Here is a 24,193-nt window from a genome sequence, read left to right on the forward strand (position 1 = left end):
TCTGCAAGAGCAAACTAAAACTTTCTTCCTGAGTAATTATTCCCAGTGAGCAGCAACTGGGGAGCATCAGAGTGTCTTTCTGATCTCAAGTTTGCTGGTGAGCAATGAGTACTTTAAATGCAGCCTTTTATGAACTTGTGAGCTCTAAAACATTTGGAGCCTTTCTGGGAAGCAGAATGCAAGGCCTGTGATGTGTCACGGCGTGGGCTGTGTAACGCACGTACTTGGAGCCTACACACGGCCCTCAGTCCTGGGCTTCGTCCTCCCTTCCCCTCCTCTCCTCTCCAGCTTCCTTAAAATAAGGGTCCAATATATCAAGGGATTGAACTCATGGGTTCCAAATGGAAGCTGAAGAATTTGTTTTCACTCTGATGTGAAAGGAACAATTAGCAAGGGCGCACCCCCTTCTCATCAATGGGAGACTTTTCAATTTCCTTGAAAGGCTTTGGACCAGGATCTAAAAGAGCAAAGACTTACTCCTAACAAAGATGTCTGAATAGGGATGGAAAACTGTTAATCAGACAGTCCTGGCATGCTGGATGGTAAAACAAAACCATCAGCACACTTCCCTCCAACCTTGCTAAGGGCAAAGGGATGATTTTACCACTCAGGAATCCTGGAGGATAACTGGTGGTTGTTAGGATTCTCACTGCTCACTTCTAGTGCCTGTTAGAGGGTAACAAATGCAACCTGTTTATTCAATCTCGTGGCAAACACCTGGGAGACTCCTTGTTTTGGTCAGCTGTGGGAAGGGGGAGAGGGAAGTGCCAGTGGATGGGAGCAGGAGGAGAGGGATGAAGGGAGCTCTGCTGGGCACAGCAGGTGAGTGTGGAGCCACGGGGCTGTGCTGGTCCTTACCTGGGGTTTGGGAGGACAGCAAAGCTGAGCTAAGGATGCTCCCATTATCCCTGTTCATCACCTTGGTGTTTTGTTTGGTAGACATGGAACTGAAAATACTTCTGGAACTGTATCTGTGATTTGAATTCTGATGAGGCAAGCAGGTAGCGAGAGGGGCATCAGGAGCTACTTTTTTGGGAATATTTTACTTTATTGTTAACATCTCTGCCAGTTTCCAATGTTAGGTGACCTGGTTGTTCAGAAACATGTTGGAGTTGTCTATTTCTCTCTTTTTTTCTTTTCTTTCCAGTCAGCTGCACTTCAATTTTCTTACCAAGTAATTTGATTGTTATGGCTCCATGGATTTTTTACCAACCTTGGTAACTGAACATTGGAGGTTTTTTGTTTTGTGAGTTTTTTTCCTATACATAATTTGCTTTTGAAGTTGCCAGGGAAAACCTTTGTTCAGAAAAACAACAAATCCACCCATATTATGAAGTAGTTTTCTTTGGAGAAAATAGAGTTACAGATGCACCAAGATGAAGTTATTTGGCAAAAAGAGATTTTGGGTCTATTCCCTTTGGACTGACATAATCTTGATGGAACGATTGCTAAAAGAAATTTATTTTAAAATAATGTGACCTGTGCTTAAAAGAAATTGGCCTCAGATAGCCCAGTAAGTTGCTTTTTCCCAGGCTTGCTTATTGTTTTATTTAAAAGCTTGTTCAGAACAGACCCATTAACTGGTCGTAGTCACTAATTGTGAGCTTGTCTTTTCTTTGGCTTAGAAAGGCTTTGGATTGAGGTCAAAAAGAAAAGAAATGGAATAGGCAATTTTAAATTGCCAATTTTTCTCATTTTAATATCAGATTTGTTTGGCTTGTTCACATTATGCAGATGAAGTTGTGGTACCAGAGCCCAAAACCCTGTGAGTGTCCAAAATCCCAGGATCCAGCCCAGGGTTTTCTCTTATGGGCTGAGGGAAAGACATTTGATAATTTCCTTCCTTTTCTGTTTCTCTGGTTTGCCTGATATGATGTGCTGGAGATGCTGCTTTATTTTTTGATGTAGAAAATGTCACCGTTTTCTGAAACATCATCAGTGTTTTCTTAGTTTTCATGCCACATTAATGCAAATATTGAGCAATAGTTGCTTTTAGCAAGTCCCCTTCCAGTTGGGTATTTTTTGGTTTGCCTTTTTTTCCCCTTGAACCTAAGTAGAACTCCAAAAATAGGGTTTTTTTTTAAAGATCTGGAACCTGTGAGGAGCTTTATTGCCATCGCTCTTTCAGGGCTATAGATTTTCTTGGGAGGAAATGCAACAAAATATTTGTCAGCATCTTTCCATTACAACCATCAGTCTTGAATCTCCAAAGTGTTGTGTATCATAAGTTAGGCTAGAATTTGGTTGTGTTTATCTGATTGTACTTACAGAAGCCTGGTTGGGTGTCACAAGTGTCATTTTAATACACAATGAAGGTCAAAGAGTGGTACTTTACCAGGCAGGTCTCCATCCAAATTTGCTGCACAAACCTGGCTTGGGTGAATCCCATTATTTTTATTTCTGGGAAATATACAGAAAATAATTTTATTTTTCAGAAATCCATATAGCTTTGGACCAGCCAGTAAGTGAAATATTTTCTAGCATTACATTTTTTCTCCCCCTAAAAGTACCATTTCTGTTAGTTGAAGAATCCTGCTGCCTACCAGAATGTGAAAATAGGTTTCATTCAATTAATGAACTGGAAAAAGGAAGACATTACATAGTAAATGAGGTTTACATATGATAATGTTGGATTTGTCATGTAAACGATTGCTTCCTTTCAGCTCCCTGAAAGGACTAAATTTTGCTTTTGTACAGATTGTACAATGCTAATAAAAAGAGAAGGCTCTATGGAAAGTATAACAATAAACTATATCTATAATTCTAATGTGCAGGAGAAAAAAAAGGACGATGATATTTTAATACACAAGTAGATCAGAGGTGGGAAGTGGTGTCAAAAACTAAAGGCTCAATCACAGCTTTGCAACAGACTCTATAGGCAGGGCAGTGTAAGGGAGGGAAAGGCTCTAAGCTGAAGGAAGGGAGGTTTAGATGGAATATTGGCAAGGAATTCTGCCCTGTGAGGGTGCTGAGACCCCAGCACAGGCTGCCCAGAGAAGCTGTGGCTGCCCCTGGATCCCTGGAAGTGTCCAAGGCCAGGTTGGACAGGGCTTGGAGTAACCTGGGACAGTGGAAGGTGTCCCTGCCTATGGCAGGGGTGGGATGGGATTTATCATCCCTTCCACCACAAACCACTCCATGATTCTGTATTTCCATAGTCTTACTTCATCCCTCACTATCTTTGCTGCTCCCAGCTGGACTTTGTTAAATTATTTCCAGTTTCTTTGCACCTTTTTTGAACCATGAGCTCAGGACAGGGCACAACATCCCAGCTCAACAATGCCACAGTGCTCTGATGTGGGATGCTCCTGTTCACAAATCCCTGCAATTACCTTTTCTGGGGCAGTTTTACTCCTTTGTTTGATATGGAGCTCGTAGGCCACTATAAATTTGAATGTGTAATGGAGTTCCCTTACTGGCAATTTCCCATTTGCATCTGATTTCTCCTCTCTAAGTGTAACATTTTACACTTTCCTTTATTGAATTTCATCTTAATTTCAGGCCATCACTCCAAACTCTTAATATCTTTTCAGATTTTGATCCAGACCTCCCAAGGGTTCCCACCATCCCAGCTCCTCAACATTGCAAATTTTATAAATGTAATCTCTTTTCCCTTTAACTGAGTCATTATGAAAATATTGAACAGAGCTGGAGCAAGGACAGATCCCTGAGGAATCTCACCTGAAACTTCTTCCTGCTATGACAGTGAACCATTGATAGCTACTCCTTGAAAGCAGTTTTTCAGCCAATTGTTCCCTCCACCTCATGGTAATTTTATCTAGTTCTAGACCATATTTTCTTAGCTTTATTATAAGAATGTCATGTGAAACAGTATCAGAAAGCTTACTAATAAGAAGATGTATCACATCAACTCTGTCTCCCTTATCCACAAGGCCAGTTATCCTGTCAAAATTAAATTGGAGAGCTTTGTGCCAGCGACTTCTTTTTAATCAAGCCATTTGAGTTATGACCCCTGCAATATTAGATAAATTTTTCAGGAATAACAAACATGCTGGTTTTTTTCTAGGCTACCACTGTAAAACAGTTTGCTTGTTTGTTGTTTTATTTTAAATAATCTGATGATGTGAGATTAACAATAATGGTCTGAAAGCCAAAAGCCATTATCTGACTGTTACCAAAGACAAAAATTAGGGTGGGAGCAACAAGGTTTCCTCCATAATAGTGTTTTCTTCATTTCAAGCTGATCAGTAGGAAGTGGATTTAGAAGTGCTTTAAATCATTTCACATCATTTACTGGTAATCTAACCAGCATGAACTGCATGTACCCTAAGTGCTGATTTTTTAAAAAGCATAAGAGGAAGAGCAAAAGAACTTTTTATTCTAAGTCATTCTGTAATTTACACATTTTTGTATCAGCCCACTTACTAGTGCCATACATAAGTGTTTCCTCTGAACAGATTTAATTTTTAATTTTCCTGAATCAGTGTTAACCAGGAAAAAGGTAATTGTTGTCAAGAGTATTCAAACTGTCAGAATATCATTCAATCTAAAAGCTGTTAGAATCTGTGCAAAAGTAATTACTGAAACTCTATTCAACTGTAATAATAACCTGCCACTGATGACAGCAATTACTGGGGAAAGTGTAATAGAAATCAAAGGCGCATTTTTCTCTGACAAGTACATTTCTAACTAAGGTTTACATTGGTTGAATAGTGTTGACAATGATGATGTGCTGTATCACTCTTAATCACGGCTGGCATGATGTTACAGTTTGAGCTGCTCGTGCTCGAGGGGCACTAATTGCGTGTTTCAGCTGACACTGTCCGTGCTCTGTGTGCCTGGGAAGGGAGGTGAGGGATGAGCAGGGTTTCTCTGTGGTGCCTCACTGCCTCACTTGCACCCTTCCTAAGTGCAGGGTGTAGGCACTGCTGAGCTTATCAGAAAGGATCAGTTAGGATCAGGGTGAACCAGTTTAGGTCAAGTTTGGGTATAAGCAAAACACAGAGGGATGGGAAGGAATGGATGAGTCAGCCCACTTCTGCCTCCTGGCTGGCAGAGGTCGTGCAGAGTCCTTCCCCTTAGATTGACCTCTTTAGGAAGTCCAGCTGTCTCAGGAGAAGGTGGTTCTTCAGCGTTCAAGTTCCTAAGACATGACTGAAGCAAAGAGTGGCTGCAATTGTCAGGTCTAGTGCTGCCCTTCACTCAGACAAAACCCACGACACAAGGTGCCAGTACAGTAATTGCCCTGGCTCTGGGGGAATTGTATTATATAATTGTATCTGGTCTGACTTCATGCATTTTTTGGAGAGGGAGGAAGAAAGGACATCCTTCTTGACAGCATTTATTCCTCTGTTGGTGTGTTTTGCCCACTTTTTCAGCAATTGCTGAGAAGTTTCCTCAAGAACATTTCCCCAGTATGAGAACTCTTCAGGAATGTTTCAGAATTATCCTCCCAGAAATCTGGATCAGCTCCCCCTGCTCAGTATCCCTGCAACAACTCCTGTGTCTGAGAATGAGCTCAGGAGACGCTTCCCTTGGAAGCAATCCCGAGGAAGGCATTCAGGGTGCCACATCTGTTGGTCCTGCCCAGTCATCACCAAGATTATTTCAAAAACATGTTAAAGCATCACAGAAATTAATTTTAGCAGTTTTTTGCTTCCTTTGGATCCATCAGAATTACTTTAAGGATGGAACTCATGCAAGAGATGATATGCAGATCTGGGGCAAACCTACTGAGAGCAGTTTCAGGCACACCAATGGTCAGGTTTTCATGCAGGAAGTTGGGTTCTATGGATTTTTATAGAGTGGAAGGAACAAGGATAGTTGAGTGATGTTGTGCACTTAATCACATTTCCCCTGTCAGAGCTATTCTGTTCTTCACACAATCACACAGTCCATAAGCTCACAGTCCCTACAAAGGCCAAAGTCCGTATCATTTCATGGCAGATCCAGCTATTTCCACCACTGAGACTCACCAGGAAAACACAGTGTAGAATCTGGGTGTGGAATAGAGAGACAGAATTAAATAGTCCTTCCATGGTCACCAGAGAGGTTACATCCATTAAAGGTAATCCAAATTGTGTGCAGAATGTTTAACACTTCCAGGAGACTTTTTGAAATGAGTTCTAGGTAGTGCCACATCCCAGCAGAAACACTGACTGTCCCTGCAATCCAGTTACCCCAAGGTATCTCTGAGCTTTTACAAGCCCCTCACACACACTTTAATGTGTGAGTAGTCCCCATAGGCTCCTTGGATGATCTTGTGGATTTAAACACATGCCTAATTTTTCGTGGAACTGGGGCCTTGCTTGGCTCCAGATAGGAGGCTGCCAGAGGAGTTCATTCCATCATTCTTCTTATTGCTCTAATTGCCTGTTTATGTTTTCTGACAGCCAACACTACCCAATAATTTTTATAAACAGAAGCTCTTTCACAAAATCTACTAAATAAAAGTCACAGCTCTTGAAAACCAAACTGGTTTTAAAGGAAAACTTGATGTTTCCCCTCTGATTCTCCTATTGATGTTTAACAGTTGCATCAGGCTGGGTCCCTGGTGCTCTGTTACCATGTGGCTCTCTTTTATTATAACAACAATAATGCAATTCAGCTGCAAACGTGTGGTAAAACACTCCTGGATTTTGTGCACACCTTATTAATTATCCTAACTGCAAAATGATGGGGTCTTTGACAATCATTTCTATAAACTCTTTGGGTTTCTCACGTGATGGACTACCTGAATGGAGCTGGTGCTTGCCTGGCTTAGTGAGCGGCTGCAGGCGGGCGTTTGTGGGAGCTGGCCTGGTTATGAACCTCATGCTGCTGAGCCCTTGCATCTCTAAACCAGCACTTCATCCCTCTGTTGAAATAAAACAGGAGAATAAAACCACAGCCACACCAGGGCCTCCTCCCTGCTCAGAGCTTTCTACCCAAGGCAGGACAACCTGAGCTACATCCGACCCAGGCCAGGGAAGAGCCTGTGCACGGTCTGTGCTCAGCGTTGCTCTCTGCAGGTCCTGCTTCTTCTCTCGGAAGGTGCAACCACAACAAGGTGTCCCAGGCACGGTGCCATGCTCAGGGTTTCCACAGGGCTTTTTCCATAGGATGAAAGCACCCAGGTAAGGCAATGCACCCACAGTTGTCACTCTGGGGGTGACACTGCTAGTGTGGCCACCAGTCACCCTCTTTATGGGGTGGCAGGAGAGCAGAGGGAGTTGGAAAGTCTGATTCCTTGCAGAGTTTGTGTGCTTGTGCCGTTGGCATTTCCGTGTCCAGGTGGAGAGGTCAGGCAGGGGTTTGTGTGGCTTGCAGGTGCAAATGTGTGAACTAAATATAAATTGAATTATGACAGGGTTGTGATCTATCCCACAACACCCATGTAAATTTGTTTGGGAATTTAGGGACATTATTACTGATGGATTTGCCTTTGCTCATTTGCCTTTCCAACGCTACTCTTTAAACAGTTCCTCGTCACCAAGAGCTTGGGAATGATCAGTTAGGTGTCCCCTGATAAAAACAAAAACCAATTACTTGTCTTTTATGGCATGTACTTAAAGGTCTTTATTTTAAACCTTTTCCCTGAAAACCCAACAGCCACATATTTATTATTTTTAAAAAGAGAGCTGAGATCACTGGAGATCATACAGATACCATAAAGAAGCATCAGTACCTGGCTCAGAGATGCACCATTGCCATCTTCTCCTGGTGTGACCACCTCAAGGGGACAATTGTAGGGATGGTTGTGTCCAGGGCAGGGATGAGACTCCAGGAGTGGCAGTAAGGACAACATCTGCCTGGAATGCTTCTGCCTGCCTGCATAACCATGCACAGCTTTCTGTTGTTCCAGGAGTTACTCAAGCATATAATAGAGTTTCAAGGAGTTCAAACCTCCTGTTTTAGATGGTGTTTTAGTGAGTTGTTTTTCTGCCTCAGCATGGATTAGAATTTCCCCCCTCCCCCAGTGCATGGAGAGAGTGTGAAGAAAATCACGGATTTTAAATGCTGACTACGCAGCTGTGTTGTGAATTTCAAACTGGAGGAAACAAAAATATTACCTACAGTGCACATTTGATATCTGCTTAGTGCCCTCTGTCTGTGGTCAGAAATAACCTTGGGCCACAAACACCTCTTGCCATGCCCAGATCCTGCATCCGCAGGTGGAATTCCAACCTGGTGCAAAGGAAGTCATGAGCAGAGCCAGGCATTTATCCAGGGAATGGCAATGCCAGACAGGTTTTGTACCCTGCAGTGTTACCTGGGAATTTGCAGATTCATAATGGTGGTTCAAGGTATCTATTCCATTTTCCTGGGATCACATAAATAGTCATGGGCAGAGAAGCTGGATCTAAAGGATCCTGTCTCCTGAGACCTGTGCCATGTCCTCTGAGTCCGGTGCAATGCAGAAATTGCAGAAATCCATCATTCAGGGAAGAAAAAAAAAACTCAGAAAAAAATTTAGAAATCCATATTAATGAGGAAAAAATATTTAAAATAATGCAATGACAGTTTTTGGACCTTTGTTGCAGCAAATATTTTTATTTAAGAACACAAACAATTGATTCATATGGGGCAGAAATGGGAACATGATTTTTGTGCCAGCTGAGGGGAAAATCGAGTGGGATGAGTTGATGGCATACCCCCTCTGCCAGCCTGCTGGTCCAGGGCTGTGTGCTCACGCTCCTAATTCCTCTCAGCCAGGTTGGTTTAAACTGTTTGTATTACTGGTCCCAGCTACCCCAGCTGATTTTTTTTTTCCCTGCCTGGAGAGAATTAAAGTGCTCATTTGAACTGCTTTGCCAACAGATCTGCTCAAAACCTGCAGCAAGCAGCTTTTAATGAGCAGCTGGGGGAGCGACTTCTTCCTGGCACAGGCTGCTCCTAAAGAGCCTATCCATGCATATCCTTAAGACATTTGAAAAGACTGCGCATTTTTCTATCTTTAAATCACAGGAAAAGTGACTTCAGGTGTTGCAGTGCTTGAATTCACTCGGTTCCTGCAGCCTGCGTGGTGCCCACGCCCGTCATTAGCACATCCTTTCATGATCAAGGCTGGACCGTTCAAACGAGGGAGGGTTTGGATCCCTTTGGGAAGCCAGCAGGACAGAGCTGAACACATCAGTCCTGCTGCTTAATTAGATCCCAAAATCTCCAAGTAAAAATCAAGTGATGCTTTAACCAATTCTTGTATAATTGCTGTCTTGGTTAATTTTTTTTTTCTCCTAGAGGATTTTCAACCTGGATTTAGGAGATTAAATCAGTTGTGCACTTAATATAAATGTGTAAATAATTTTATCTCTGCACAGCAACAATTTAGGCAGCTGTTAAATCATAGGAACACCTTAGGAAATGAGGTGAGTGTTTAAAGGTTTGCTCAATAGAGACCTAACATTAAACAGGTATCATAAGTCTTAAAATGTAATTTAAGTAGATGGGTATTCCCCCTAATGACCGTGATAAGATCGGTGAGGGAAGGCAGTGGCAAAGTGTGTCAGATACAGTGGTGGCTCTGGAGAGTGCAGGGATGGATTTGAAATTTCCAATCTCTTTTATTTTCCTTATTCATGCACATAAAAAGGGAATCTCATCCTTTTCCTCAGGTGAGTAAAAGGAAGGGCTGCTCTCCAAACAGCTGCACACAAATGTTCAGCTTCTTTCTGGGCATTTGGTCACTAGAAGAAAAAACTTATCTGGTGGGCAGATGTTTGAGAGACTTTTCTAAGCTTTCTCAGAGGGGAAAAAGTTTAAAAATAAGAATAAGCTTGCTAAGGGCTATATGAGGCATGGTGGTTTATCAGCCATTGTTCTGGTGTATGAGCCAACATTCTGCCTTAATCCATGCAGAGCAGCAAGTTCCTGTGGCTTAGGAATCACAGACCTGGGCTGTTTGTCCTGTTCTCTCTGGTGGACAGCATCCCATTATCATCACACTCCCTGGTTATGTTTAATGTGAGGAGGATACAAGTGCTTAAAAAAAAAAGTCACTTCACTGGTTCTCTCTGCATTTCTATTCCTGAATATTAAGTCCCAATTTTTATAGCCTTAGCTCGATGTGGGGCTTCATAAAACACCATAAATTGGAGCTTAGCTTTACAGGCAGGCAAGATGATTTGATAAGCTTGGGATTGCCCCTACTACATCAAATCACGTTTCCTCTCTGAGTATCCCAAAGTCCTCAGTTATGGCTCTGGCTCAGTAGCCAGCCAGGAGATAGAAGAAGCCCTCTGCAATTAACTCTTTGCATCTTGGGTTTTTTGTGGGTTTTTTTGTTTTTTTTTTTTTTTCTTTTTTCCAAGGGGAAAGAATGAGAAAAGTTCTTTAACCAGGTATTTTCTTCCAATTTTACCTCGTAGCAGAGTCAGCTAAGTGCAACCCCTGGTCAGCAGAACCATTATCTATAATTTACATGCAGGAAGCAACAAAGTTTTAGGGTGAAATGGCTCCAAACCCGGGAACCTCTGCCCATTCCATCATCCAGCCCTGCAAGCACAGGAGCTGTGTCAGTGACAGTATTAAGGGCTATTAAACTGGCTTTGATGTATTGCTGGGGTTTTGGATGATTTTCTAGTTTTTATTATTCCTCTGACTATCATTTGCTATTTTTAAATGGAATCTGCTATTATGGGATACAAGGAGTCTGTCCTTCAGAGGAGACTCTGCTCCAACAGCCCTTGTGCTCATTGCTGGTGGGGTGTAGAGGGGGCACTGATGATCCCCTGGAATTTGGGGGTCACAACCACCTTTTGTGCAATTGATCATCCTCAAAGGTTCTCTGAAGGCTGGGAGCAGGCACAGGAGCTGCACAAGGAATGGCTCTGCTCCTGGAGCTGCAGGGTTGGGCTCAGGGCAGGCCTCCATCAGTGCCACCAAACTGGCTCTGCTCCAGCTGGCAGCTGCTGCTGCTGCTCTCCCCAAATTCTTCTCCTTGGTTCAATATTATTCTCTTTAAACATCCCCCCTCTCTCCATCTGTGGTCAGGCAGCAGGTCATTCATGGGTCTGCAGCAAGAGGTTTTCATGGAATTACAGAATCACAGGCTGGTTTGGGTTGGCAGGCACCTTAAAGACCAGCTGGATTTTTGTGATATTTTTCTACAAAGCCTTGTAGAGTTTTGGAATCACAGAATCAGAGAATATCCTGAGCTGAGAGCCTCAGGGACCAAGGAGTCCAACACCTGGCTGATTTTAAGGCTAATTCAATACCTGGGTGACAGGTAGCGGTGAGAAAAACAATGAGATTGTTGAGAAAAGAATTGCATTTAATGAGCACTGAAATGTATTATTCCCTTTTTAACAGAGCTGCCTAAAAACTATTGATTTTGCTACCCACAGATTTCTAATAATAAAAAATTTAAAGCCTTGCTATCATTCCCCCAAATCAGGTTTATTTCCAGCATGAGTGAACTCAGAAATTCTCCAGTTAGAACTATAGGAATTGGATCCTCCAAATTAACAAATTCCTCTTCCAATCTAACAAATTGTTAGATCTAACAATTGTGTTCATCTATATCCTCATCCTGGAAGCTGCCACTGCTTGGTGAGAAAACCCAAAACTGGTTTGTCTTGGTGTTCAGCTGCTTTTCCTTTTCCCTCTGGCTCAGCCACCTCAATGAACCCCTCCCTATGCATACTTATTTTTTATAACTCAATTTATACATATTTTTTTGACCAAAATTAGCAGTAATTGTTTTATCCTTGCCTGTCACTCCAGTTAGCCTCAGGTTAAACTTTTTAGGTCAAATCTGGGCTGACAAGTCTTTAGATACAACATCAAGACTCCTCACCTGGCCCTTGAGCTCTGCTGTTGCAGCTACATCTGTGTTCATTTTTTACTGATAATTTGGCTTTTTTTGGTCTTCATTTCACCACTGATAAGATGCCCACAAAGACTTTTGGCCAAGCTGCTGGTTTTCCCTGCAGCAGGGTTATCCAGTGTATTGCTGGCAGTGCCTTTAGGGGGAAATATATAAGTTTGAAATCAAACTTCCAAAAAAACAAACAGCACTTCTGATTAGGATCTCATATTGTTATCCTTCCTGCTTCATTTGTTTTCCAGATGGGCGAAATAAAGGTCAACAACCCTAGGGCAACGAGCTGATTTGAAAGAAATGCGATTTCTGAAAGGGAAATTTGCAAAAAATAGCCATAACCAAGAAATGAGAAACATTTTAAGAAATTGGCAGTTCAGACTAATCTTCCAGGCAGTTTATCTTGGCGGATTGGTGATATTTTATTGTCCATGCAAATGTGCTGATAATCTAGTCCCGCTCTTCTTGTGGCGTTTGAAAACCATTTTTCTTTATTGGAGTTGGGGTACGGCTGTGGCCGTGAGCAAGGAGATAAAGAGGGCCCATCCTGCTCTGAGCTGAAAAAGAGGCACGTTGAAGGCGGCTTTTTCCACGCTTTTCCCGGAGGGCGAGGCCGGAGCTGCCACGTCCCCAGCTCGGCTGGGAGCTGCTCCCGGCAGCATCCATCCCCTCCAGCGCCGAGCGGGATGCTCCATCCCAGGGCTGCTCCATCCCAGGGCTGCTCCTGCATCCCGGGTCAGGCAGCGCTTCCCTGCGCGGTTTCTCTCTCCCAGCACCGCGCATCTCCCGCGGGGCGCGGAGCCGGAGCTCAGCCCCGGAGCATCCCTTTGCCAGCGGCCGGTCGCTCCTGGGAGCCGCTGCCTGGATGCCGGGAGAGCCTCCTCCCAAAATCGGGGTCATGTCTCCCTCTAGGGGCTCGCGACGAGTTTGAAACCCCCCCGTTCCCCTGGCACAGGAGGCTTCCAGTGTGCTGAATAAAGGTGTTCCAGCTTGTAGGGGCTGGGACGTGACACAGACCCGGTGTGCCCGTGGAAAATGGAGCTTAAAAGTTCTATTTTAATAACATTTTCTGGAAGAAATGTACTTCCTGCCTCTTGTCTGGGCGAGGGGGAGGCTGAGCTCTAAGTCTATGTGGTTTTGCTGTGTGGATGAAGGTGGTTTTGTCTTTGTCCCCAGGCTGGCACTGGTGACACTGCTCCCTCACTGGGTGCCTGTCCCCCTCCTCTGCAGCATCCTCAGGCATTTTGGAGGTGGCTGCTGCTCCCAGCTGGGCAGAGATGCTCTTCCAGAGGTGCTGCTGGGTGCTCTGCTGGTCACTGGTGCAGCTGTAGAGCAAGGGCAGGGATGGGGACACAGACATGGTCCCCAGAGCTCACAGCAAGGAAGAAAATCAGGTGGAACATCAGGCTTTTATTTCAATGTTTGCTGAAATGGGAAACCAGAAGTGTTTAATGACCGTGATGCAGCATTTAAACATAACTCATGGGGATGAATTTTGAGTTTGCAATTTAATTTGATGCCTTTGTGGACTTTCAGGGTAGTTTGTGTTTTCTGTTTTTCCAGTAACAAGAGCAGTGGGAATTTCCCCCTGTTTAGTGGCCAGGCAGCCGTGATAATCATTCTGTGCCACTGTTGACCTGATATTGATCTGAGAGTCTTGGAAGAAAAGAAGTCTAATAAATAAATATAAATCAATAAATTCAATCAAAATATAAAGGACGGTCTTCCAAGAGGCACAAGTGGGAATTGCAGGAATTGAAAGGCAGCCCATGTAATTTGAATGACTTGGCTGGTTTTGTGTGAGAACTCAAGTACAGCTCTCAAAGATCTCATTTTACTTCGGGGACACAGAGATTTCACCAATTTCAACAATCCAAAATTTAGGCTGAGGCTTCCTCACAGTCAGCTGAGAGCTGGGATGAGTCATGTTCTGGGGGAGGGTGCTCATTAGAGGCACTACATCATCACATGGGACGTCAGTGCCCAATTTTTAGCCAGCCCAAGTTAGGTGCAGCTCATCTCATCCTTCTCAACAATTCCTTCGTGGGCTGCTGCAGCCTCCTCCCGAGGGGTAACAAAGAATCCTCTTTACCCCAGCAATTATTTACATTGTGATGATTTCCCATTGCCCACAACTAATTCATCTCTTTGAAATTATGGCTCTTCACTCAGCAAAACCAAGGATGTATGTAAAGATGTCGTGGCAGTACTGCTGAGAAATAATCTGAAAATCTTCTGGAAGAGCCAATTTGACCAATTTGAATATAATTCAAATTTGAATATAATTCTTCTTTGCTCCACTGCAGTGTAATTTGACCAATTTGAATGTAATTCTTCTTTGCTCCACTGCAGTGTAAATCAGGAATAGCTCCTGACCATCAGCTCTGGTTCCAAAGGCTTGGCTGCAGTTTGTGTAACACTGATGAGCCTTTGCCTCTTGCAGGATGAAATCACTGATGAAACCAGCATAAGTCCGATAGACATATATAATTAGTAGTTGGTTGCTTAATTAACCCTAATTAGGGGTAGGAGCTAGATGATCTTTAAGGTCCCTTCTTACTCAAAATGAAACTGAAGGATTTGGGTGATTTGGGTTTGAGGATATTAATGTGGTCACATTTGGGGAGGTGCAAAAAGATAATAAATACAAGCCAGGGAGAAGGATGCTGGCATTGCTTTAGGGATGCAAAGTGATTTTAAATTGTTTTGAATTCTTATGTTTAGTTACAGAAATTCAGGGTCAGACCTAATGAAAGGTTTGGTGTCTAAGCTGAGCTGTCCCATCTGATGGTGACATTTGCATTGAGGCCACACAAGGACAGTGCTGGGTGTCAGCATGGCAAGGGGACTGTTGTGGTCCCTTACACCCATTGGGGACAAAATCAGCCTCTGATCTCAATGGGAACAGGGTCCCTGGGACTTGAGGAAAGTGGCCTGAGTTCAGCTGTCTCTGGCGGTGTTTTGTGGCTGCTGTGGGTGCTGGCTCAGATTTTCTGCTGATTATGCTGGAGCAATATTGCAAGGAATTTATGCATAATGGACATAAATCTCGCTCTACGAGCCACCTGAGGGGCAAGAAAAATGGTCTCTGTCAAGGATCTACACACAGAAATACATTAACCAGGAGCTCTCCGCAGAGCAGGAGCTCCAGCTCCGAATGTAGGTTTGGGGGAATAACGAAGAATAAAATTAGTGCTTTGGTAATGCATTAAGCCTTTTGGGAGGGTTTCACTGGCAGCTTTTTACAGCCTGAAAGGATAAATGGTGCTGATAATAAATTTTGCTAACTTTTAAAGCCATCTTCCAGAGGAAGATGCGGAAAGCTTTTCCTGCATGGCTGTGGAGCGGGAAGAGCTGGGAGTGCAGACCCCTGCTGGAAATCCCAATTAGCAAAACATACTGGGAAAGAGCTGCCTGCCAGGATGGGAGGGCTTCTGCTGGGTGGGATGGAGGGTTGGGCACACCACAGTCACAATCCTGCCCAGGGAATGAGCGGGGCTGGTTGTGAGATGTCTACACAAACTTGGCCCAGCCGCGGTTCCCATTGGAGCGGCTCATCTTCCCTTCAGCCAGGGTGTTCTGTCACCCAGCTTCCCTTCAGCCAGGGTGTTCTGTCACCCATCTTCCCTTCAGCCAGGGTGTTCTGTCACCCAGCTTCCCTTCAGCCAGGGTGTTCTGTCACCCAGCTTCCCTTCAGCCAGGGTGTTCTGTCAGAGGCTGAAAGCTGCCCATTGGTGTTAATAAAGTGAACTCAAAACCAAACCCACAAACAGAACGGCCGCTCGTTTCTTTCCGTGTGTTGGTACAGCCAAGGGGAGCAGGATGTGATTAAAGCCTCTTCCCTCCCATCTCCAGGGCTCTGGCTTTGTTATCCATATTCCCATGAATTATTTTGTTGCTATAGCAATACTTTTCTGTGGGCCTAATCCTTTCTCATTTACAGGGAAGCCCTTAACTTTGCTCTCTCAGTGTAGTGGGGCCTTTACTTTGGCAAATTACCTCTCAAATTACAGCTCAAGGTTACGTTTGCTTTTCAGCCCTAATCTGGATTGGGGAATTCTTAATTTGGGTTAAAGTGGATTTGGAAGTTCTTAGTAAAATAAGTGCCAAAGAATCACATCTGTAAAACTATAGTATATATTGTGTGTGTCTGTATCTTTGCAATCATGAATCTTCTCACCCAACTAAATTTCCTGTACGGAGAGGAAAGTGGTGGGGGAAACAGAAATAGATAAAAAACTCTGCATGCTCCACATTTGCAGATTTCTGAATTCCATTTTCATCATGACTTTTCTCAGCACTTGGAAAGCATCTCTCAGTCAAATTTTTTATCCCCAACTGTGTGGCAGGAGGAGAGCAGGACATGGAGGAATGGAACAAGGCAGAGGCAGTGAATTCCCATGGGTCCCAGCACTGGTGGCTTTGCTCCAGTCCATTTCCTCTTTTGTTCCTTCAATTTTTCTATTTTTGTCTGTGCATATCTACATATATGTGCGTATGATTTTGCAGTGTTCTTGGATCAAGAATCTGCTGTCCCTCATGCTGGGTCATTGCAACTCTCAATGCTTTGCTGTGTGGTTTGTGGATGAGCAAGAGAGTTAAAAGGCTTAAGTGACAAGATTTAAATGAATAAATAGTTATTTTGGAATGTATATGTGGATGGAACTCAGGTTCAAGGTGGAAGGATTAACTTGTTTGCTTTGTATTAGTAATACATATTAATTAATGATTCATGTTAATCTTTAATGGATATATTTAAGAATGAAATCAAATTTTGGATAATCTTTCGTTAATACCCTAGGAGAGTAATTACAACCTCAACTATATTGTCACAAGCTTGAAAAATTAGTAATTGGAGAAGGTTAGTAAATATAACTGGGGTTGCTGAGCTGCTGTTGGAGGGCAACAATGCTGGATTTAGATACTGTAACTTCAAATGTTTAAAGTCCAGCACTGAATTCATGTCAAAGACTGAAATTCAGCCCGAGGGCCCTGGGCTGGTGGCAAAGGGTGACCATTGGCCACAATCACCTCGTCAGGCTCACAGACATTGGCACACCTCTGAATTCACCCCAGTTTATTCGTGGCTGCTCCTACAGGCACATCTATTCAGATGCATCAGCTCTTTCAACTATTCCCATTTGGGAAAAGCTTCCAGCTCCTTCAGCCTTCCCAGCGGACACAGGCAGCTCTTCCCTTGCTTTCCATGGCTCCACCACCTTTCTGTGCCTCTTTCCTTGTGGATAAGATCCTTCCTCCCCTGAAGTGAAGCCCTGGTGTCTCCCTGTGGGAATGCTCCTGGTGATGGGATGGATGGGGTGGTGCAGTGTGGATGAGTGAGCCATAGGCATAAGGAAGAATAATCAATTTACCAGTTTAAGAGAGAGAAAGTTACAGGGGGAGGGGGTTGTTGATTTATAGGGGGTTTTCCCCTGAAATCGGTTGTTTCTAACTTCCTCTGACTTTTAAGAATAAGACCCCACAACATCTGTGGATAGGGAAATATTTCCTTGGTGGCTGCTGGGTCTACACCAATCTGTCCCACTGGAGCTGGGTCTCAGAGATTCACTGTGATTGATGCCTTTTCTGCCTTTAATTGCAATTATTTTTGTGCCTGAACATTTCACAGAATTTCTATTTTTTCCCTAGGATCTAGCATTTCTTTTTCATGCCCTTTCAAGAGACTCAACTGGGATTATCCTGTCCTTATTTTCTGTGCTTTTGTTTTTGTTCACATTTCACTACAAGTGATGCTGGATAACAAAACCTACTTCAGGCTAATACACAATTGTCCATCGTTTTCCACTGAGATGGTTTTTAGTCAGTCCCTTCCCTCTTCCAAAACTGAGCTATTCTTGTGGTAGTCCCACGTGGAAGGTCCCGGAGTCTTTCTGCAAGGCAGCTCCTCTGGAGCCACCACCACTTTCTCTGGAGATCTTAAATTTGCTTGACTTCAAAAGTCTATTTGTTATTTAAGGACACAGGATGTTCTCCCCATGTTTACAGAACACATTGTAACACACTTTAAGTGTAATTGGAGGGAAAGATCTTTGATGTCTATTGTAATAATTTCCCTCAAGGGCTGCAGGATGGGTCAAAGTCTACACCAGCCTCTGGATATTTCCCATTTTTTTTACCGCTCAAATAATGTCTGTTTTTTAGTTCATAAAATCCAAAACTGTGGATATTTTATATAAGATTTAAATATTGGTTTAGTTTTGGGGGAAAAAAGTCTGCATGGGTATAATAATATTCTGTGTTAATATTTCAGAGGAATTACTTTATTTGCCTTAATTTTCTTCATTTTATTGTGATGGTTTCTTTGATTTTTTCTTCTGGATATTTCATAAATATAATTATATATTTAAATATATACACTGAACAGGGGAGCTGCAGAGACCAAATTTCTTCTGAGGGTTGGGAACAGAAGGGAGGAGGAGTCTGTGCCAAGTTCTGAAACATCCTAATGACCCAAAGCCCTTTCTGACATAAGGAAAAAAACAGGTTAAGCAAAAACACCACCATGTTCTGTTCATACCTGAAGCCCTTTTGATAAATCCCTGCCCAGCGTTTGTGATTCCTGAGCTCCCATCCATCTCCATCACCTCACTGATAGCTTGGAGAACTTAATTGCATTTCTTGAACAAGATTTCCAAATCTACATTTTTGGTGGATGTTTTAGCAGTCTTCTGTTTTTCATACTGAGTGTTCCTTGCTTTGAATACTAATTTTTGGTGACCAATTAATTTTTATCATGGCTGTATCACTGAAGTAAGATAAGCATCATTTTCTGTTGTTTATTTCCCAACGCAACAAATCAATTTTATATTTTGAGTAGGAGGAGAAGTAACTGAAGCTGGAAGAAATATAGATAACTGTGTGTCTTTCCTAGGCCCCAAAAATAAAGAGATCTCACAGCTTTTTAATCATGGATTCTCAAGGTCTATATTTAATATCTGGAATTTAACATCATTAATTTCATAGCAGAGTTTATCGTCAAATTAATTAATTTTTATCAAAATGCAAGTGATAAATTGTTCTGGATAAATAATCATCCATCTATGCCATTGTTGAGAGAACAGTGCTAAGCTGGGCTTTGAGGAATTGGGAATCTTGTGTCCAGAGAAGGGAATGAAGCTGGCAAAGGGTCTGGAACATCAGTGCTATGAGAAGCAGCTGAGAGAGCTGGAAGTGTTTGCTCTGGAGGACGGGAGGCTCAGGGTGAATTTTCTCACTCTTCAAAACTCCTGACAGGAGAGTGCAGCCATGTAGGCATCAGGCTCTGCTCCCAGGGGACAAGGGACAACGAAGGACAAATAAAAATGGTCAGGGGAGGTTCAGGTTGTATATTAGGAAATGTTTCTTCACTGAAAGAATGGTCAGGCATTGGAATGGGCTATCCAGGGCAGTAGTGGAGTCCCTGTTCCTGGAGGTGCTCAAAAATGAGTGGACACTTCATGTGGCACAACTTCCTGGTGAGGTTTAGTGGCCATGGTGGGATTCATTGGAGGCTGGATTCGATGACTTTGAAGGTTTTTCCAACCTTAATACTTCTAGGTTCTCCCTGCATGCAGATGGTGGTGCCCAGCAGCCATCCCTGCTGCCACCTGACACATCTGGCTGCTCCAGGCAGGTGCTCTCACACCTGGCTGGACACTGGGATGTCTCCCGCAAACCAGGGGAAAACCACCCGGAGCAGTTGAAGCCATCACAGCAGAGCTCTCTTGCTGTGATGTGCTGTTACCTCGGAGCAGGGAATACATATTTATGGAGCATTATTTACTCTCAATCAGCAAGAATATAGGCCAGCTTTGAAATGCAAATGAGCTGCTTCATCTACAGCCCAAGCCTGCAAAGGCTGAACCCACCCGAATGCACCATTTCTGGTGTTCCAAAGGCCAAGCTCACCCAGCTACAGCACTTTCCCTCAGGAAGTTTTGCAGGGGAAAACAATCTCTGCTTTTCATTTGCTCTCCTGAATTTGAGGTTTCCTCCAGGTAGCCTTTGGTGCTCTCTGTGTATCAGGAAACTGATCCACGTTCTGTGGGCAATCCCAGCCGTGCTGCAGCTGCTCCCTGGAGTCTCCATCCACACCGTGCTCCTGAGCACTAACAGCTTCCAGGTGCTGGGACAATGTGTGCTGCACATGGCCCAAATTGGGGCTTTTCACACAGCCATCACATTTGCTTAGGAAGAAAGTTCCTTTCCTCCCCAGCCCAAACACCCCAGCGTCCTTTCCAGCGCCATCTGGGAAGAATAACTGGTGCAGCAGAGTAATTCTGTTGTCTCTATGCATCCAGGCAGAATTCCCAAGTTATTCCACCTGAAAATGTGTCTCCTGCAATGGCCATCAAATGGATTTCCAACATGTGCAGACAAGCCTGTAAGTGCTGTTTTGATTTCAAGGTAACCTGAGCAAAGAGTGAGGGAATCCGACAGAGAGGGAAGGTTGTCTTGCTAACAGGAGTATTAGAAAAGAGGGAAAATATGTCCAGGAGGGCAGACGAAGATGGATTATGAAAATACTAGACTTGGATCTCCTCCTGGCTCAGTGGTATAAGAAAAAAATTGGCTCCTCCCACTAATATTTTTACTCCCTAAATAAAATGATTACTCAGTATTATCATATCAAAAATCGTACTGTTATAAATGTATCCCCAAATGCTTAATATTCCAGTCCAAATTTTTCTGCTTTTAAATGCTACTTGAAGAAAAAAAATTATATATATATTTATATACATAAATAACATATAAAAACTACTTTCTAAAATAAATTATAGGCAACTTTCTCAACAAAACCAGTTCTTATAGAGCTTTTTCCTTAGCATCCTTTATACTGTGTGATATTCTTGGCTGAAATTCCCAAAGAATGTCACAATTTAGTTATATTTACCTTTGTCATTCCCAAACTTCCCTCCGGGAGAGTCCGGCCATGATGCCAGATCCTCTGCAGGTTTGTCCTGCTGGGTCTGCTCAACACCTGTACAGCTCCAACAGGAAACACACCCTTCCCTCACAGGTGACATCCCAAAAATGAGATGAGGAGAAACAAACTGAGTAATGTTGCACCACAGCACTTTCCTACTAGAAATGAAAATTCTTGGCTGTTAGAGCTAGAGAAGGAATTAAAGAATGCAGATTTATTAATCCCAGTTGTTCAAATTCCAGCTCACATAACAGCTCTTTTCCCATGAGCAAAGTTTTTATGCTAAAATTCCTCTTTTGGAAGTGTCTGGAATATTTTGCTATTACTTAGTTGCTCATGCTGAGCAATTGATTTTTTTTCTTGGCTCTAATCAGATGTTATTGCTTTCCCTTAATTTACTTTTATAGCTGTTTAATGAAGGCTGCTCCTAAATGGTAGAAAAGAATCCAGAGGATTTAGGGAACTAGAAAAGCTCTTGGAATGTGATTTGTGATGCATTTCAGGTAGGAGGGAGCAACTCTTGCTTTCCATCCTCCACCAGGCTGCCCAGCTCTGCAGATGAGATCATTTAGTCAGTTAAAAGTCATCCCAAAGCAAAAACAACTTCCAGATGTTTGTCTAATTTTTCAGGACACTGAACTGTGAACAGTCGTTAAACTTTATCCCTTTTGCTTCCTGAGTTTTCCCAGACAGAAACAGATAAAAGAATGGGAAAAAAAAACCCCAAACCACTGCCGAGGGATAACTGTGCAAAGGAAAACTCTGGAGTAAATGTGTTTATTGTGGGTATGGAAAAGAGAAGAGGAGCAAAGTGCAAGGGCAAGGCTTGGAAGCTCAATCACTGTCCTGGAGAATGGGATCAATCCCACGTCTTGGTGATGTTGGGAAAGTCAAGTGTTGGAAACCTCCCTGCAGAGAGGGATTTATTTGACAGTTATCACCTCCCTAAAACTGGCTCTGATGGAGACTGAGAGCTTGAGATCTGTCAAGAAAAAGGGGTTTGCTGTTAAAATTAATCTTTACTTGCTGAAGATGAGCTCCTGACTCGTCATCCTCCCTAACCCTGCATAGCTACAGTGAGAATCAAGGATATTTTCTCCTAAAATGCAGGACTGTGAATTAAATCCTCCATAAAATTTTGATTAAGATCTTCCAGCTTCAACTTTAGAAAGCATGTACTTATTAAAACTCCTCCGACTCGATGTTTAATACAATATTGACATCCAGTAATTAGTTCATCCATGATATCCTTCAGTTCTTTTCTGCCAATTAGTGCTGCAGTTTTCACTTTTGCCTGGCATAGAAATAAACAGAGAAGGTGCCATTAGATTTTATTCCATTACCTTTTTTCTTTTTACGGTGGTTTTCCCATTTCTTTTTCATCCATTTAATGATGGAAGACGTGGGAATTTACCAATTGCCCCAACATCTACAATGCCTCTTTTTCTGGGGAGGAACAATTCAGCTCTAATCTCCCCAGACGATGCTGTCCATAAATTAACGCAGGCTCAGTTTGAGGGACTTGATCTTGCTGCTTTCATTTCTCACGTGACACTTGAACGGAAAACCAAGTGGATTTTAAACAGCTCCAATTTGTATTTCCCAGTTAAGAACCAGTAAGATCAGTTGATGTGGTTGCAACATTATTTGGAAAAGACCCAATACAGCCTTTTCTTATATTTTCCCTGTAAATGGTGTCATTTTACATTAATATCATCTCTGGTTTTGTGGAAGCAGCTCCTGTGGTTTTGGTTTTTGTTTTTTGGTTTTTTTTTGGTTTTTTTTTTTTTTGGTTTTTTTTTTTTTTTTTTTTTTTTTTTTGTTGGTTCTCTGGATTAGACTGGCTGTTATGAATTTGACAACAGTTATCAAATCTCCCCTGCAGCAGATTGACTGTCAAGGATATGATGGTCAAATGTTTCACATATTGCAATCAAACCATTTGTGTTTGGTTTGAAGAATTCCAAAAGAAAGCTGTCAGCTAAGAAATGAAGTTGAAGTAGCCTGGAGCTTTTGGAGCATGTTGATCCAATTATGATGATCCACTCATATCCTTCAGCTTTTTTTTTTCAAAATCAATTTTCATTTTAGCTCAGGGGACAGGTTTTTTTTGGTAATGCAGAGAAACATCTGTAAGGGTATTTCAGATGTGTTGTTTCAGGAAATTTCTTTTTTTGTGTGCAAGAGACCATTGAACTCCACGCTGATTTTGCAAGTGGCTTTTGTCTCCAGTGAACATGCATTTATATTATACATTGTACATATATGTATACAAAGCAATATGTACTAACCTGAATGGGAATTTTAAATGAGTTTACATGTGTTTAATCTGGTTGTTTGAACCTGAGGAGGAAAAACTACAGCAAAACCCTGAGGGCTTAAACTGACAGCACATAAGGATGGATGTAAAGAAACCTAAACTGTGAGTGTTGTGGAAGAGATTCCCAGCTGGTGTTTACCAGGAAAGCTGTTTGTCACCTGCAGGGCTCTGTCCTGGACGGACACTGCTGCCATGGCATGTTGACATAACAAGTCAGTGGTCAGCTCTCTCCTTTCACTCCTTCAACTGAAAAATACCAGCTGAAACCACTTAATATTTGTTATTCTACTGCCAGGAGGTGCTGTTGGTGGTGAGTTGATCCCTGTCCCTTGTGCAGCCTGTGGGTGACACCGAGGCATGACAAGTGTGAGGGTGAGGACAAAGCCATGCCCCCCACTGCTGTCCCCTGCCACGGATACACAAGAGGAGCATCTGAGCTCAACCAAGACTGCTGTGCTGTCCTCATCCCAGATCGAGAGTTGACAGGGTGTTGTTTTCACATTCCATGGCAAGAATTTAACCAATGCCATTAAATAAGGAGATATTCCATGGGAATAAGAGCTACATCTGGCTGGTATCACCAGGATGATGGACACTGTGTTTGGGGTGATGGCCTCCAGTGTGCAACAGAGGCACGAATTCCCCTATGTTGGGAGTGGAGAGATACCCAAACCAGGACCTCATTTCTTTGGTCAGCACTCCTGGTAGATCCAGCTCTTCTGGAGATCCCTGCAGCCATAAACACCCATCATTCCCACAGCCTGGGTCTCTTCTTGGGCAGGAGCTCTATAAATTCTTCAAACTGGCAATTAATTCACAGTCCATACACCCACCAAGCTGTGAGTCTGATGACCTTTCAGAGATCCATAAATGCTGTTCAGGAACCACCTCTATAAAATCTCCATGACTTAACTCAAGAGTAAGAAATGGATAAGTCCTCCAATTCTCCAGGAACTGAAATTTTACCTTTTCCTCATGGTTCATCTCCAAGCTTTACTTAATGATGATTCTGCTAGGAGAACACACTACCCTGAGATAAGGAGGGGCAGCCTGGCTATTACAACAAGAAATATTTCCAATTTTACCAATTATGTTCTGAGAGAGGAAAAACTGTCTTAATTTTAATCAAGACCTGGTAGAACCAAAGGTTTTTTGATGGGAACAGGTGCACAACCACCACAAACAT

At 42.9% G+C, this 24,193-nt stretch overlaps 2 long non-coding RNA genes across 2 annotated transcripts in view; both read left to right on the forward strand.

The window, feature by feature from the left end:
* LOC137482332 (uncharacterized) overlaps positions 1 to 24,193 on the forward strand; it is a 52,413-nt gene that overhangs the window by 5,864 nt on the left and 22,356 nt on the right. The window lies entirely within an intron of this gene.
* LOC137482232 (uncharacterized) lies at positions 549 to 22,431 on the forward strand. The gene is made up of 3 exons (XR_011003942.1): positions 549 to 822; positions 20,062 to 20,144; positions 21,095 to 22,431. It is a non-coding gene; the product is annotated as an uncharacterized lncRNA (long non-coding RNA).

This window comes from Anomalospiza imberbis, chromosome 14, assembly GCF_031753505.1.
Source record: "Anomalospiza imberbis isolate Cuckoo-Finch-1a 21T00152 chromosome 14, ASM3175350v1, whole genome shotgun sequence".
Taxonomy (NCBI): Eukaryota; Metazoa; Chordata; class Aves; order Passeriformes; family Viduidae; genus Anomalospiza; species Anomalospiza imberbis.